Source organism: Cyprinus carpio, chromosome A17 (genome assembly GCF_018340385.1).
Source record: "Cyprinus carpio isolate SPL01 chromosome A17, ASM1834038v1, whole genome shotgun sequence".
Taxonomy (NCBI): domain Eukaryota; kingdom Metazoa; phylum Chordata; class Actinopteri; order Cypriniformes; family Cyprinidae; genus Cyprinus; species Cyprinus carpio.
The window spans coordinates 19,384,405-19,398,834 of NC_056588.1; the positions used below are offsets into that span (position 1 = coordinate 19,384,405).

The 14,430-nt window shown below is 42.7% G+C and overlaps 1 non-coding gene across 1 annotated transcript; it reads right to left on the minus strand.

The window, feature by feature from the left end:
- Nucleotides 1-14,053: 14,053 nt before the first annotated feature.
- Nucleotides 14,054-14,217, minus strand: LOC122148453. Its single transcript, XR_006162387.1, has one exon. It is a non-coding gene; the product is annotated as a U1 spliceosomal RNA (small nuclear RNA).
- Nucleotides 14,218-14,430: the final 213 nt, after the last annotated feature.

A 14,430-nucleotide genomic window follows, 5' to 3' on the forward strand; every position in this document is an offset into this window, starting at 1 on the left:
GCTGTAGGGCAGGGAAGCCACCTCTTTTGGAAACCGTACTTTCAGGAATCTCGTTCCATCCTCAATGCGGGTGCCCGGGTAGAATCTTCTTTTGATCTGTGAGATAGGAGTCACCCCCCATCCCTCCAGCTTCTTTAAAATATGGTCATCCTCCAGGTAAGCAGGCAGATGCATGAAAGATACAGCAAAATCCTTATTGTTCAACTTTTTAATTTCACAAGTCTTTCCTTTAATCATCAATCCTTCTTCCAGTTTCTCAATATCTTCCTCTTATTTCCAATGTAATTTCATATTGTTTCATCATTTTTGGTCTTACCGCTAGTATGCTAGTCACTTCGATCTTGTCTTTCAATGCTTCTATAATGTCCTCTGCTCTCCCCTCTTGTACCTCCGTCAAATCAATCACAACCGTTGCTTCTTTCGCATAGATCCGTTTGATTCGCCTTTCTGGGTAATCCTTTTCTCGTTGTCTTTGATCCAGTCCATTTTCAGTTAGCTGCCTTGTCTGTTTTGCCAAATCCATGTCTGTAGCCGTTAATCCGTCCATTTAACAAAAAACACAAAACTAAAACGATCCCTCCCAAAGAGCAAAGCTGTTGGGAGTACAAATAACAAAAATAACACAAAAAAACTAGAAACAAAATACTTATCTTGAACAAAAACAACACAAGAAAACAACACAAAAGTTTGGGTGAGCCTTTCTCACCTCCCTATAGCTAACACACTTCCTGTTTCTCACAAGCTCTCTAGCGCGCTCAGGGTGGTATGGCCGTAAGCGAGGGGCTGCTGCAAAGTGTGGGCTATTTAAAGATCAGCCACCCTAATGTGCAGTATATTAGATCAATTTTGACTTCACATACCTAAAACAACATAACAATATGTCATCTTAATCCTCTTCTCCTGGCATGTAAAAATGCTTTTGTTTAAAAATGCATATAATGTCGTTTGTAAAAATTTTATAAAAATCCCCCATCTTGTTTTCCAATTTAAAATAATTGTATAACATTTCCACATAATTTTCTACCATCTGTTTAAAAAGCACCCATAAGTTTAGAATACAATCTCTGTTTCTGGCTACATTTCTTCTTTTCCATATTGCTTTTTTTGCCAAGATTAAAAACAAATTCACAAGTTTCTTATTTTCTTTGTTCTCTGTCATTCCCAGCATAAAAAATTCCTTCCAGTCAGTCACCTCTTCATTTTCTCTTAATTCTTTGACAATTTCTTTCAGTTCATTAAAAAATGGGTTAAGCTTTTCACATAATAAAAACAAATGTAAAATACCTTCGTCTTCTTTTTTACAGACTTTACATTGGGCATTTGTTTCCTTCTGCATCATACACAATCTCATTTCTGTATAGATCACATTTTGTCTGATAAAATAGTCGAAACATTCTAAATCTATATCCAACCATTTCCATGTTCTATTCTTCCAAATGTCTTTTTCTTCAATTTCCTTAAAATGCCTTAACCAGATATGGTTGGCAACAGGTTTTTTAAAAACTCCATTTATAAAAAACTCATAGAACATTTTCACAGTACCCAAACTGAAATCCACCCTCTTTTCTTTACATTTTAAAAACACCATCATTTTGTGTTTTCTCTTTCTCCCTTCCTTTTAATCTCATCTAGCCATTGCCTTGGGATTGCTTTCTTGACATCTTCATACTGTTTTTTTAAAACCATTACATTAAAATCCTCCTTCTCCTCCTCCATCGCATCTTTAATCACTTGGAGTGGTAAAAATCCCTCTTTCAACTCCCATAAAACATCTCTCACTTTTACGATCCCCACTTGTAGCCACTTCTTAAAATAGATATCTCGCCCGTGTATCATTATTTTGTCATTTAAAAACAGAGGCTGATTTAAAATCGCTTCCCTCCCCTCCGGATTAAAATCCACCTCTGTTAAAAAGAGCCTCCAAGCATTTAAAACCTCTTTATAAAACTGTGGTATCCCCTCCATCATCCAACTTTTCAACTTCATCCATAAAATATTTTCCCCCAAGTTAAAATTTCCACATTTATTTAAATAAAAACCCATCAATTTCTTCCATTCATCTTTATTCTTATCATCCAAATATTTCCTAACCACTTTTACCCTCATGCTTTTCATCTTCTGTTCCACATCAACTAAACCCATCCCTCCCTCTTCTGGTTTCCCTATCAGCGTATTGTACGCTATCCTTGGAGGCTTTTTTTCCCATAAAAATTCTAAAATACTCTTTTTTATTCTCTTAAAAACCCAGTTTGGCAATGACATCACATGTAACTTGTACCACATTTTTTGATAACATTAACATGTTTACAATTAAAATTTTCCCTTTCAAACTTACAAACCTGTTTCTCCAAAAAATCAGTCTCCTTTCCATCCCTCCCAGTGTCTCATCCCACATATTATCAACAGCTTCCTTCTCTTTCTTTGCTAAAACTGCTCCTAAAATCCTCATTTCTTGTACCTCTATGAACTTAACAACACCCGTTAAAACCTCTGTCCTTCCAAACTTCATATATACTGTTTTTTCTTCATTTATTTTTGCACCTGATCCCTCACAATAGCATTTCATTTTTTCCATTACTTCTTTCACACTTTCTATATTTTCAACAACAATTGTCGTATCATCAGCATATTGGAATATTTTAGTTAGTTCCTCTTTTCCTTCTAGTTGTATTCCCTTTATTTTTTCCTCTCTGTTTATTAAAAGCCCTAATGGTTCAGCCACCAAAGAATATAACTGCGCTGACAGTGGACACCCTTGTCTTATAGACCTTAAAACTTTAAAAGGTTGCGTTAAAAAACCATTACATTTTACTTTTGTTAAAATATCGCTGTATAAAACTGAGATCCATTTTATAAAATTCTCTCCAAAACCAAATTGTTTTAAAACCGCCAATAAAAACCCATGCTCCACTCTGTCAAAAGCCTTCTCGAAATCCATGCTTATTATGTATGCCCCCTTTCCTTTTTCTTTTATGTACCCCACTATATCTCTTATACTACTCGTGATATCTGCTATGTCCCTCCCCTTTACTCCATAGGCCTGGTTAGTCTCTATTATGTTTGGCATGACATTTTTTAATCTGTTCGCTAAAACCTTGGCTAAAATTTTAAAATCTGTGTTTAACATTGTAATGGGCCTAAAATTCCTCAGTTCCGCTTTGTCTCCTTTTTTCTTGTAGATTATTTTCATTAAGCCTAAGCCCATTCTTGGGTGTACTCTTTCTTTTTTAAAAATCTCTTCATAGACTTCTTTTAAAATCGTGCTTACTTTTTCTTTAAAAACCTTATAAAACTCACTTCCAATACCATCTATTCCTGGGCTTTTCTTCACACTTAGCTGATTTATTGCTTGTATAATTTCCTCAGTTGTTATTTCCTTATCACAATCCTTTTTATCCCCCTCACCGACTTTTCTTGTTATCTGTTGTAACAAAACTTCCCTTTTTTCCTCATCCGCTTCCTTTGATCTAAAAAGTTCCTCATAAAATGTGCTTATTTCCTTTAAAATCCCATCCGTGCTTAAAACAGCTTGTCCTTCCCTATTCCTAAGTTCTTTAATTATTTCCGCCCTCCCCCTGCTTTTCTCAAGGTTAAAAAAGAATCTACTACATTTTTCCCCTTCTACTGTATATTTAGCTTTACTTCTTAACATCGCCCCTTTATATTTCCCTTCTTCTATTTTCCTCAACTTTTCCTCCACTTCAATTACTCTTTGCACGTTTACTTCATTTTTATTTAACTCCTCCCTTAACGTCTTTCTTATTTCTTGTTCCTTTGTTCTTTTCACCTTTTGTAACAATTTACAGTAATTCATTACATATTTCTTTATGTCATATTTCATGTTTTCCCACCATTGCCTTTTATCTTCTATATACATCAAGTCTTTTTTCCCCTCATCAAATTTATTTTCTATCTCCTTTTTAAAACTCTCTTCCTTTAAAACTCCAGTGTTTAAAATCCATACCCCTGGTCCCCTCATTTCCTTTTTAAAATCCATTCTCATTTGCACCATTTTGTGATCACTTAAAGTCGTTTCTTTATAAAACACTCCATCAATAAAACATTCCAAATTCCTAGTACTTAAAAAGTAGTCTATTCTAGTTTGACACATAAAATTCCCTACCAGCTGTCTTCTTGTAAATTCCCTCTTTTTCCCATTTCTTTCTCTCCACACATCAATCATGTTTTTCTCCTCCATCAACGACATTAACTCCTTTCTTCCCCCATCCGATTTAAAAACCATTCCGTTAGCCATATCCATTTTACTAAGAACAGTGTTAAAATCCCCCGCAATTATTACCCTCTTCCATTTTTCCATTAACTCAGCTATTACATTAAAATATTTTTTCTTTTCTACATCTTCATTTGGAGCATGTACGTTTACTAAAATAAAATCATCTTCTTCCATCTTAATTTCGACAGCCATGCATTTCCCTTTTGTGTCATTATACATTTGCTTTGCCCTGACACCTCTATCATTTCTTATTAACATCGCAACTCCTCCTCCCATTTTTCCCTCATTATTATTAAAAAATAATTCCCCTTCCCATCTTTTTTTAAAATCCTCCATTACACTCTCTTTCCAGTTTGTTTCTTGCAATAAAATCACATCTTCATCCCTGCACAGTTCCTTGACTTTTTCAAATTTCACACCATTCATTAACCCTCTTGCATTAAAAGTAACAATTTTCAACACAATTAAAAAAGATAAAAAGACAAATTTTAGCATCATAATTTCGTTATTCCATTTCCTCCCCCTCCTTTGCAATTTTTCCACAGTCCTGTTTCACCTCATTACTTTGTTTCCACATTTTATTTTTAGCTTTCTCTAAATTGGGTATTACCTTGACTTTTCTTCTTCTTTTATTGGATGTACCCGCAGTACCGTCTCCGCCCATGTTTTCATTGTCTTTGTCCTTTCTGTCCTTCTCACCTGTCCGTTCTTTCTCTTCTGGCTCTTCTGTTTCTGCTTGTCGAACCTCTTTTAACTCCATCTGTACCTCCATTTCCACAATGTCCTGTGTTAGCTCAGTCTTTTCAATCTCATTGTCGTTGTCCGTGCTTTCATCGTCCTCTCTTTGCATTGCTCCGGTGTCCTCCCTTTGCTCCTCTTCATTGTCTGTCTCATGCATCTGCCCGCTCCCCCTCTCTTCTCCATTTTGCTGGTCTCCATACCAGCACTCGCATTTGTCCAGTACACACTTGCAGTCCGGACACCTCACCACCTTACAGTCCCTCGCGAAGTGGCCTGTTTCCTCGCATTTAAAACATTTAAAATCTGGACAGTCCTTCATCAAATGATCAGGGCTCATACACAACCTGCAGGTTCTCACCTGCCTGCTATGTATCACCCTATAGTATTGCGGACCGTCTTCCGTTTCAATTCGCGTACTGTAGGGCAAGGAGACCACTTCTTTTGGGAACTGTACCTTAAGGAACCTCGTTCCATCTTCTATGTTGGTGCCGGTGTAGAGTCTTCTTCTTATCTGAGAGACAGGAGTTACCCCCCATCCCTCCAGCTTCTGTAGAATCTCTGCGTCATCCAGGTAAGCGGGCAGATGGATGAAAGAGACAACAAATTCTCTGTTATTCAATTTTTTAATTTCACATAGTTTTCCTTTAATCATCAATCCTTCATTCAGATTTTCAATATCTTCTTCCTTTTCTAACGTAATTTCGTACTCCTTCATCATCTTGGGTCTTACAGCTAATATTTTTGTCACATCCAACTTATCTTTCAGCGCTTGTATTATGTCTTCTGCTTTTCCTTCTTGCACTTCTGCCAAATCCACTACTACTGTTGCTTCTTTGGTGTAGGTTCTTTTATATCTCCTTTCAGGGCCATCATTTTCTCGTTGAGTTTTTCCCAGTCCGTTTGCCATTTGCCGCCGTGTTCCTCCAGCCAGTCCAGTGTCGTTTGCCGTGCGTGTTCCTCCAGCCAGTCTAGTGTCGTTTGCCGTGCGTGTCTCTCCAGCCAGTCCAGTGTCGTTCGCCAATAATCCATCCATTGTTTAGAAAACACAAAAAACAAAAAACAAAAAAAAACAAAAAACAAACACAAACAAAAATTAACCACCCTCCAGCCAGCACTAAGCTGCTGTTAGGTGGTTTAAACACAAAAAAACAAACTAAAAAGTCCAAATAACAAATATACAAAAACTCCAAAACAAACTAAACAAACAGAGATGTGGGAGAGCCTTCCTCTCCCTACTGCAGCCAACACACTTCCTGTGTAAAGCAACTCACTATTGCCCTCTACACGCTCAAGGTGGTATGGCCGTAAGCGAGGGCTGCTGCAAAGTGTGGGCTATTTAAAGATCAGCAACCCTAATGCGCAATGTATTAGATCCATATAGACGAAAAAACTAAAGCTTACAGCACCTGGTATTCCCAGGCGGTCTCCCATCCAAGTACTAATTAGGCCCGACCCTGCTTAGCTTCCGAGATCAAAGCCCTTGTTAAAAGGCAGGGTTAGAATGCAACTTAAATCAGCAGGGTTAAAACCTAGAAGTTTTTGCATCAGTTTCCTCGAAAAAACCAACCTAGACATTTCCATTAACTTGCCATCTTTTTCTAAAAAAAAGGAACCTAGTGCTGTTGGAGGCACCGACAGCTAAAAGGAATTAATGTCTTTATGTTGCCCCTACCCGAGGGAGTCCCCCCCATACAGCCCTCATCCTCTCCTCCCCATAAACGACCTTATACCCATTTACCTCTTTCACCAAACTTGCCATAAGTGTTGAAAATAACTTTTGAGGTTCTAAACCAGGCAACTGCTTCCTCAGGCACCTTAGTCGCCAGTACAATAAGATACGCTTCCCTTCTGAGTAACCCATACTACTCTTCTCTGATCCTTCTCTATATTTCCCAACCCTACTCCATACAACACTAAGTCCCGGGTAATCAGTGGTCCTCCCCACTCTCTCCACCACCCAGTGACTGCTTGCCATAAAGCCACTGCTCCTGGACATGACCACAAGGCGTGCTCAATTGTCTCTTCTCCTCCGCAACCCACTGGGCACAAAGGAGATCTGCCCTGACCATGCCTATATAAACGCTCCCGTACTGGGAGCCTCCCTAATGCTGCCAACCAGTTCACATCCCTACACCTCCCTACCAAATAATCTGGTTGCAAGGACAACCAGTTCACTTCAATTGGAGGCCCTGCCACTCTAGCTTCCTTAACTGAGCTCTCCTTCAACCTATCATACAGCTTCCTATGATTTAACAACAGTGACTCTTCCAAGCACCAAGGATTTCCTTTAATGATGTCTGCTGCCACTTTATAATGTTCAGGCCTATCCAGTGACCAAGGCACCCTATTACTCCACCCTATTAAATGCCTCAAAGGCCAGCCCAACCAAAAGTGAGCCAACACATGTGCTTTATGCTCCAGAGCCTGTACCACTAGGCGAGCTGCAAATGCAATAAACAAAGCCGTAACCTTCCAATGGAGGCACGGCACCCCTCTGCCTCCCTCACCCAGAGGACGAAACATCTGCGCCCTTGATACTAACTCAGTCCTCCCTCTCCAAATAAAAGAAAAAATCAACTTCTCCATTCTTCTCCCCTGCCAAAAAGGTAGGGGAAAAACGTAAGCCAGATGATTAATACTAGGCAACACATCTGCCTTCATTACCTGTACTCTACACCATAATTAATGATAGCTTACACTCCACCGGTTTACTTTAGATTGTAAAGATTCCAACAACCCCTCCCAATTTTGTTGTGCACTATTCACCTTGAAAAAAAACGAACACCCAAAATTTTAATACCATCCTGACACAAGGTATACCCTCCTGGAACCACAGTCCTCTTACTCCACCGTCCTACAAAACATCACTGAAGATTTACTGATGTTTATCTTGGCACCAGTGGCTTCAGAAAAACTATGCAAAATCTCTCCTGTCACTACAAAATCTTTTTCAGTGGTCAAAAAGACTGTCATATCATCTGCGTAAGCTAACACTTTTGCCCTTATCCCTCCTCCACCCGGCATTACTACCCCAGTCAAAGCCGCTGTTAATCGTAGCCGACTAATCAGAGGCTCTAAAGACAGTATATAGCATAAGGGTGACAAAGGACACCCTTGCCTCACACCACCCAACAGTTTCACTGGTTCAGAATAGAATCCGTTTATCCTAATCTGACTGAAAGCCTCGCTATACAAAAGCTGGACCCAGGCTCTGAACCCTGGGCCAAACCCAAGCTTCTCCAACACTGACCACAAAAAAGAATGGCTAACCCTATCAAAGGCCTTTTCCTGGTCAAGGCTCAGGATTGCCAAAGGAAGCTGACGTTGCTCAGCCCAACTGATCAAATCCCGGATCAAAACTAAATTGAGGCTGCCTGATCTTCCTGGGACCCCACAAGTTTGATCTTGATGAACCACCAAATCTAATACCCCCTTAAGCCGTAAGGTTAAGACTTTCGCCAGAATCTTATAATCGGTAGTAAGTAAAGTTATTGGCCGCCAATTTGCCAAATCCTCTTTACTATTTTTCTTATGCAGGAGGGTCACCAACCCCCTCCTCATAGACAAAGGCAATTTCCCCACATCCAGACTTTCCTGATAAACTTTAATCAGTTCAGGGCCTACTAAAGGCAAAAAGACTTGATAAAATTCAGCCGGTAGGCCATCACCACCTGGAGACGTGCCTCTCTTCAAGGACTTAACTGCTACCTCTACTTCCTTCAAGGTGACCTCCTTCTCTAACCTGCCTGCCTCCACTTCCTCCAAGGTCCGGTCCAGATCCTCTAGAAACCCCTCCGCCGTTGACTCTCTTCTTTCTCTATCCGCAAACAGCTGCTTATAAAAGGCAACTGAAGCCTTCAGCATTCCTTCAACTGAGTAAACCTTACCCTTCTCTGTATTTAAACATTCCATACTGCTACGCTTCTGCCTGCCCTTCACAGTAGAAAAGAAAAACTTTGTAGGCCTTTCATCTAACACACGCTGACATATACCTGACTGCATAACAAACTTCTGTGCTTCCCCTCTATAATGTTCATTCAAAGAATCCTGCAAGAGTTTGGCTTTCTTCCACCCTTGCACAGTGCTCAATAGACCTTGAGAGCATAAAATTTGCAATTCTTTAGTCCATTGACGCACTTGATTCCGCTTAGCCTTCCCCAAAGCTAAACCCCATGCCCTGCAAAAAAACCTAATCCTCTCCTTCACCCCTTCCCACCAGTCAGAATGTGACTGGTAGAATCCTTTTAAATTGCACCACCCAGCATATAATACCCGGAAAACCTTACAAAAGGTTTGGTCTTGGAGGTATGTTACATTCATCTTCCACTTCGCCCGACCCCTTTGCCCTGCTTCCACCTCTGCCCCAGCTCCAACTAAACAATGATCTGAACACCACATTGGCTGCCTTGTGTAGCTACTAACTTTAACAGACTTTGAAAAAATTATATAATCCAACCGCGATGCCTCCTGCCTACTGTTCCACCATGTATAACCTACACCCTCCCCTCCAGCTGTCTGACCTGAATCTTGTAATCCAAAACTTTTAATAACCCCTGCCAATTCCCCCCAAGAACTTTTCTCTAAGGACATATTAAAATCCCCTGCCAAGACCACCAGCCGGTTCGTATATAATAACGGAAAAATTTTCCCCAAAAAACCTTCTCTCTCCTCCCGCTTACTGGGCGCATACACATTTATGAACCGTAAGGCCACCCCCCTCCATCTTGCATCCACAAACATCACCCTCCCTGGAACAATCACCCCAGATGTTTCAACTATCACCTCCCAGGAAAAGAATAAAATCCCCACGCCATCCGCCCTCACATTCCCCACTCCCCAAAAGGATGGTCCCCAAGTCCAGTCCTTTGAAAAACTCTCCATATCATCCCTTTCATTCTCCAAGTGACATTCTTGTAAAAACAAAACATCATAATATAAATCTTTAACAGAAAAGAAAACTGCTGTCCGGCGTTCTGCCATTTTCAGTCCTCTTACATTAAAAGTTGCCACTCTTAACAGCCCCATTGAAAACCCTTAGACACCCTCCAAAAGCCCCCTTATCGCCCACAATACTTCCCCATCCCACTTCCCCCTTATTCCTCCCCATTTTTCCCACATTCTCTTCTTCCCCTTCCTCCTTGACCCTCCCTGTCCCCTTCCTCCAGACCATTCCCCAGATTCCGCTATCATTTCTTCCCCTCCCTCTTCCTCTTCAATACTATCCCCCCACCCAGTGCTTGTCCCCCCTCCTCATTCTCTTTACCTTCATAGCCCTCCACATTACAATCTTGACCCACAGAGTCCTGACTTACAGAGTTCTCCAGTTTGCTGTATTTGCATATTTCCCCATTATCAGGGTCACTAGCCTCCCTCCAGGCTCTGCGACGGCCAGTCCCAGATGCTGATTCCGCTGCAATCTCCATCTTTGACCCACTATGAACTGTCTCTCGTTGGTGGGTTGATCCAGTTGCAGGCTCCAAAATGGTCTGCTCCTTATCCACCTCCAACACCTCAGAAAGCACCTCTGTGAAGTCCAGATCTGCCCATCCCGCAGACGGATTAAGCTGCTGCTCCGATACCACTCCCTTTACCTCCTTTCCATCCAGGGACAAAGATATCAGATCCCCCTCGGCTCCATCCGCTTGTTCCTTCATACCAGCACACTCCTGACTTGATGCACTCATACTTCTCTGATCATTCGCACCTGTCGCTTGTTGCAGATGCCCCTCCCTTTCTGCTGGTAGACTGCTAAGAATAGCATCCAGGTCTGCCTGCAGATCATCACCTTCCTTTAATATGCTCGCATATGACCTGTTTCTTGATGGACAGGTACGGTAAAGATGATCGGCCTTGCCGCAAAGGCTACAGAGCTTTGGTGCGGGGCAGGCCGAAGCAACGTGGTCTGCCTTCCCACAAAACCGACAACGCTGTCCTTCACAGTCTGTTTTAACGTGTCCTTCTCCTCCACATCTCCTGCAATACACAGGCTGCCCAGGGTAGTAGAGAAAGCCCCTGTTAGGCCCAATGGAAATGGACCCCGGTAGGTGAACCAGGCTTCCAGGGACTGCTGAATCCACCCGGAGCTTCACAAAAAAACGCCTCTTCCCAGTCCAGATCCCAAACCGATCCCTCACACGCTCACCTCCTTTCACAGCCTCACAGTGCCTCTCAAGGAAAGTCATTACCTCCGCATCCTCAACAAAAGGATTATACAGATGGATTGTGAGAGGTAAGTAATCCTGTGCAAACAATGGGTGCAAACACAATCCTTCCAACAGCTTGTGCTTTTTCTTCCCCCAAGACTCAAAAAAACTCACACAGTCCGTTAGATTGAAGAAGGTCAGATCAATAAATCCTACTGCTGTAAAATCCTGGAGACAGAACACTGATGAGGCTGCTACATTGAAGACTCCTTTCAAGACGTCCACGACCACAAATTCTCTCCTGAAGTTTTCCTTTACAGACCCGACAGCATTCTGAAGCACTTGAATCCGTACAATATTCTTCAACCGCGCCATCATGGCCGGCAAAGTACCATCTCCTCTCGACATAGCCATCATCGCTACACTTGATCTTAGCCAAAAGGCAGAGAAGCGATGCTGCTATGGGGCAGCGGGGAGGAAGCGGGACATGGCCACGCCCATCTCGGCTTTGGTAAGTCAGGGAGACCTGAAACGCTGGGGGGTGGTAGGACCCTCCCCCGTCTGCAACGTCACCGAGCCTCGTCCCGATCGACCCGACGGTGACTCTGCTGCGGCGGAGAGTACGGCATCGCTCGTAACTCCCAAACGGTTTGTCGCAGAGCCACGTGCCTCATGTCATCGGAATCCTTGCCTCGAGCCGAACGAGAGGCAGGAATTTTCGGCTATTTTGGATTTTGTCGAAAACCTTCTTTTGCAAACCAGCACCAGGTATTTGGCCCAGTCCGAACCAATAAAACCGACGTTTTGTCCACTGTAAAATCCTCCCCTACCCTTTTCCTGTCTGTTTTAGATAAAACACAATTAAAATCCCCTGCTACTATTAGGGGAGCCCTACCTAGCATGTGGGGTTGCAAATCTTCTAAAAGCTCATATCTTTCATTCTTTTCCGTAAAACCATATACATTAAGAACATTAAAATCCCTGTCTAAAAAGGTCAGATTCACTAAAAGTGCCCGGCCTTGCCTCACCACAGTGCTGCCCTTCACCAAGATATTAGGATTATTAATTAAAACCGCAACTCCGTCATTTTTGTTAAAATTTGATCCGCTCCATATGGAGGCTCCTGCGGACCATAGCTCCTCCATTTTATTGTACCTGGTTAAAAAGGGCAGAGAACACTCTTGCAATAAGAACAAACCTGACTTAAAAGATTTTAAAAGGAACAAAATACTCTGTGCTCTAATGGTGGACCTCACACTTCTTACATTGATAGTAGAGATGGTGAGGGCCATGAGCAGTATGGTTAAAAAAAGATATGAGACATTTAAAAGGAAATAAAAAAGATTAAAAGAATTAAAAGACTAAGTTTAAATAGTTTTAATTATTTTTGATCTTGTTTTTACTTTTTTTTAGTTTAAACTGGTGTAAGTGAGGTCAGTGCTCAACGCCTCAGGAGCTACAGAGGAAAGCTCTTGCCGTTCCTTTGGCGATGATGCCCTCAGAATCCCCCAATGAAGTGTGGAGAACTGGGCTTTAACTGAATCAAACCTTTGCCAAAAGCCATTAAGCAGGGAAGCAGTTTTAAAACTTACATCAAATCCTTTGTTCAAGGGCAGAGTCATCAAACAATTCAGGTCATCAGATCTAAAAGCTAAGGTCTTTTGGATCAGCTTCCTGGAAAAGTCCATGCGGGACATTTCCAGGAGCTTCCCCTCAACCTGCCTGAATAAAAAACGCACGCTGTGGTGCCTCCGCACGCCGGCACGGGCAGCCGACATGATGGAGGCACCAACAGCCTAAAAACTTTAAAACAACAATAAATACAACAATAAATAACTAAAACACCTTACCTTAAAACTTGTTGGAGCCCGAAGCAGCAGAGTTCAATATACCTCTTAAAAGTTGTGTGACTCAGGATATCAAAAGATCCTGAGACAAGAAACCTCCAAGAGGCGATCGCCGTCTCAACCGTCCGACCAGACACGTGATCTTAGCCAAAACGCCGAGAAGCGATGCTGCTATGGGGCAGTGGGGAGGAAGCGGGACATGGCCACGCCCATCTCGGCTTTGGTAAGTCAGGGAGACCTGAAACGCTGGGGGGTGGTAAGACCCTCCCCCGTCTGCAACATCACTGAGCCTCGCCCCGATCGGCCCGACGGTGACTCTGCTGCGGCGGAGAGTACGGCATCGCTCGTAACTCCCAAACGTTTTGTCGCAGAGCCACGTGCCTCATGTCATCGGAATCCTTGGCTCGAGCCGAACGAGAGGCAGGCGAAATTTTCGGCTATTTTGGATTTTGTCGTAAACCTTTTTTTGCAAACCAGCACCAGGTATGTGGCCCAGTCCGAACCAAAGCAGCACAGAAAGATTCTCTGGAGTCTGACGGTCAATAATCATCCAAAAAAAGTGGAAAATTTCCATCCACCTTGGCGAGGGGGCCCTCAAAAACGTTCACAGGTCGTGTGGCCCAGGTTGCAAAAATGGCTATAACTCCAGAGAGGAATGAGATCACTTCACCCAAATCGGCACGCCTATGCACGGGCTAAGTCTGTGGTCAGGAGAGAAATGGCGCTGCGACTGGCCACTTGGTGGCACTGTAAGGTGAAAAAAAAGGGAAAAGGAAATGAAAAAGGACAACCAAACAATCATGAAAACAGCTACAACTAGGCAATAGTCAGTCCGATTGACTTGAAAACTGAGGTCTGTGTGAAATTTCGACTAAACCGCCCACCAGGGGCCGATTTTTCAAGAGCGCAAGTGATTTTTTTTTTTTTTCTTTCCACACCAGCACAACCAATACCAAGCATATGACGGAAGTCCTCATTCTGAACAGCTCTCTGGATCATTGAGAACCTGAAAAGTAAGCCAAAACAAACGCTTTGTATAAAGAAGGATCAGGAGAAAAAACCCATCTGCTTTTTTCAACCAGGACTTTCAGGGGAGAGCGTGAACGCAGTCCCCCACTACCATAAATTATGCAGTCAAGATTCCCACATTTGGGGAATTCGCAGGGATCAGCACGGCCGGAGTGCAATGGACGAGCCTCGCCCTGGGTGAACCGCCTTCTTGATCATGGTATCGCCCCTACCAGGTAAGTATGAAGGCCCAAGCGGCCAGTCAGAGGTACCATTTCCATCTCTACCGTCCTCATCAACGGTGAACCCCCGCCCCTAGCAAAGGAAGGACGGCTGCCTTCTGTTACTGGCCTGCAAACTGCCAAGCGTTGGCACGAGCCGGCGCTTCCCAACCCTGGCTTTTGATCAGTGTTTCCCAACCGCGTTCCTGGAGGCCCCCCAACACTGCATGAATGTG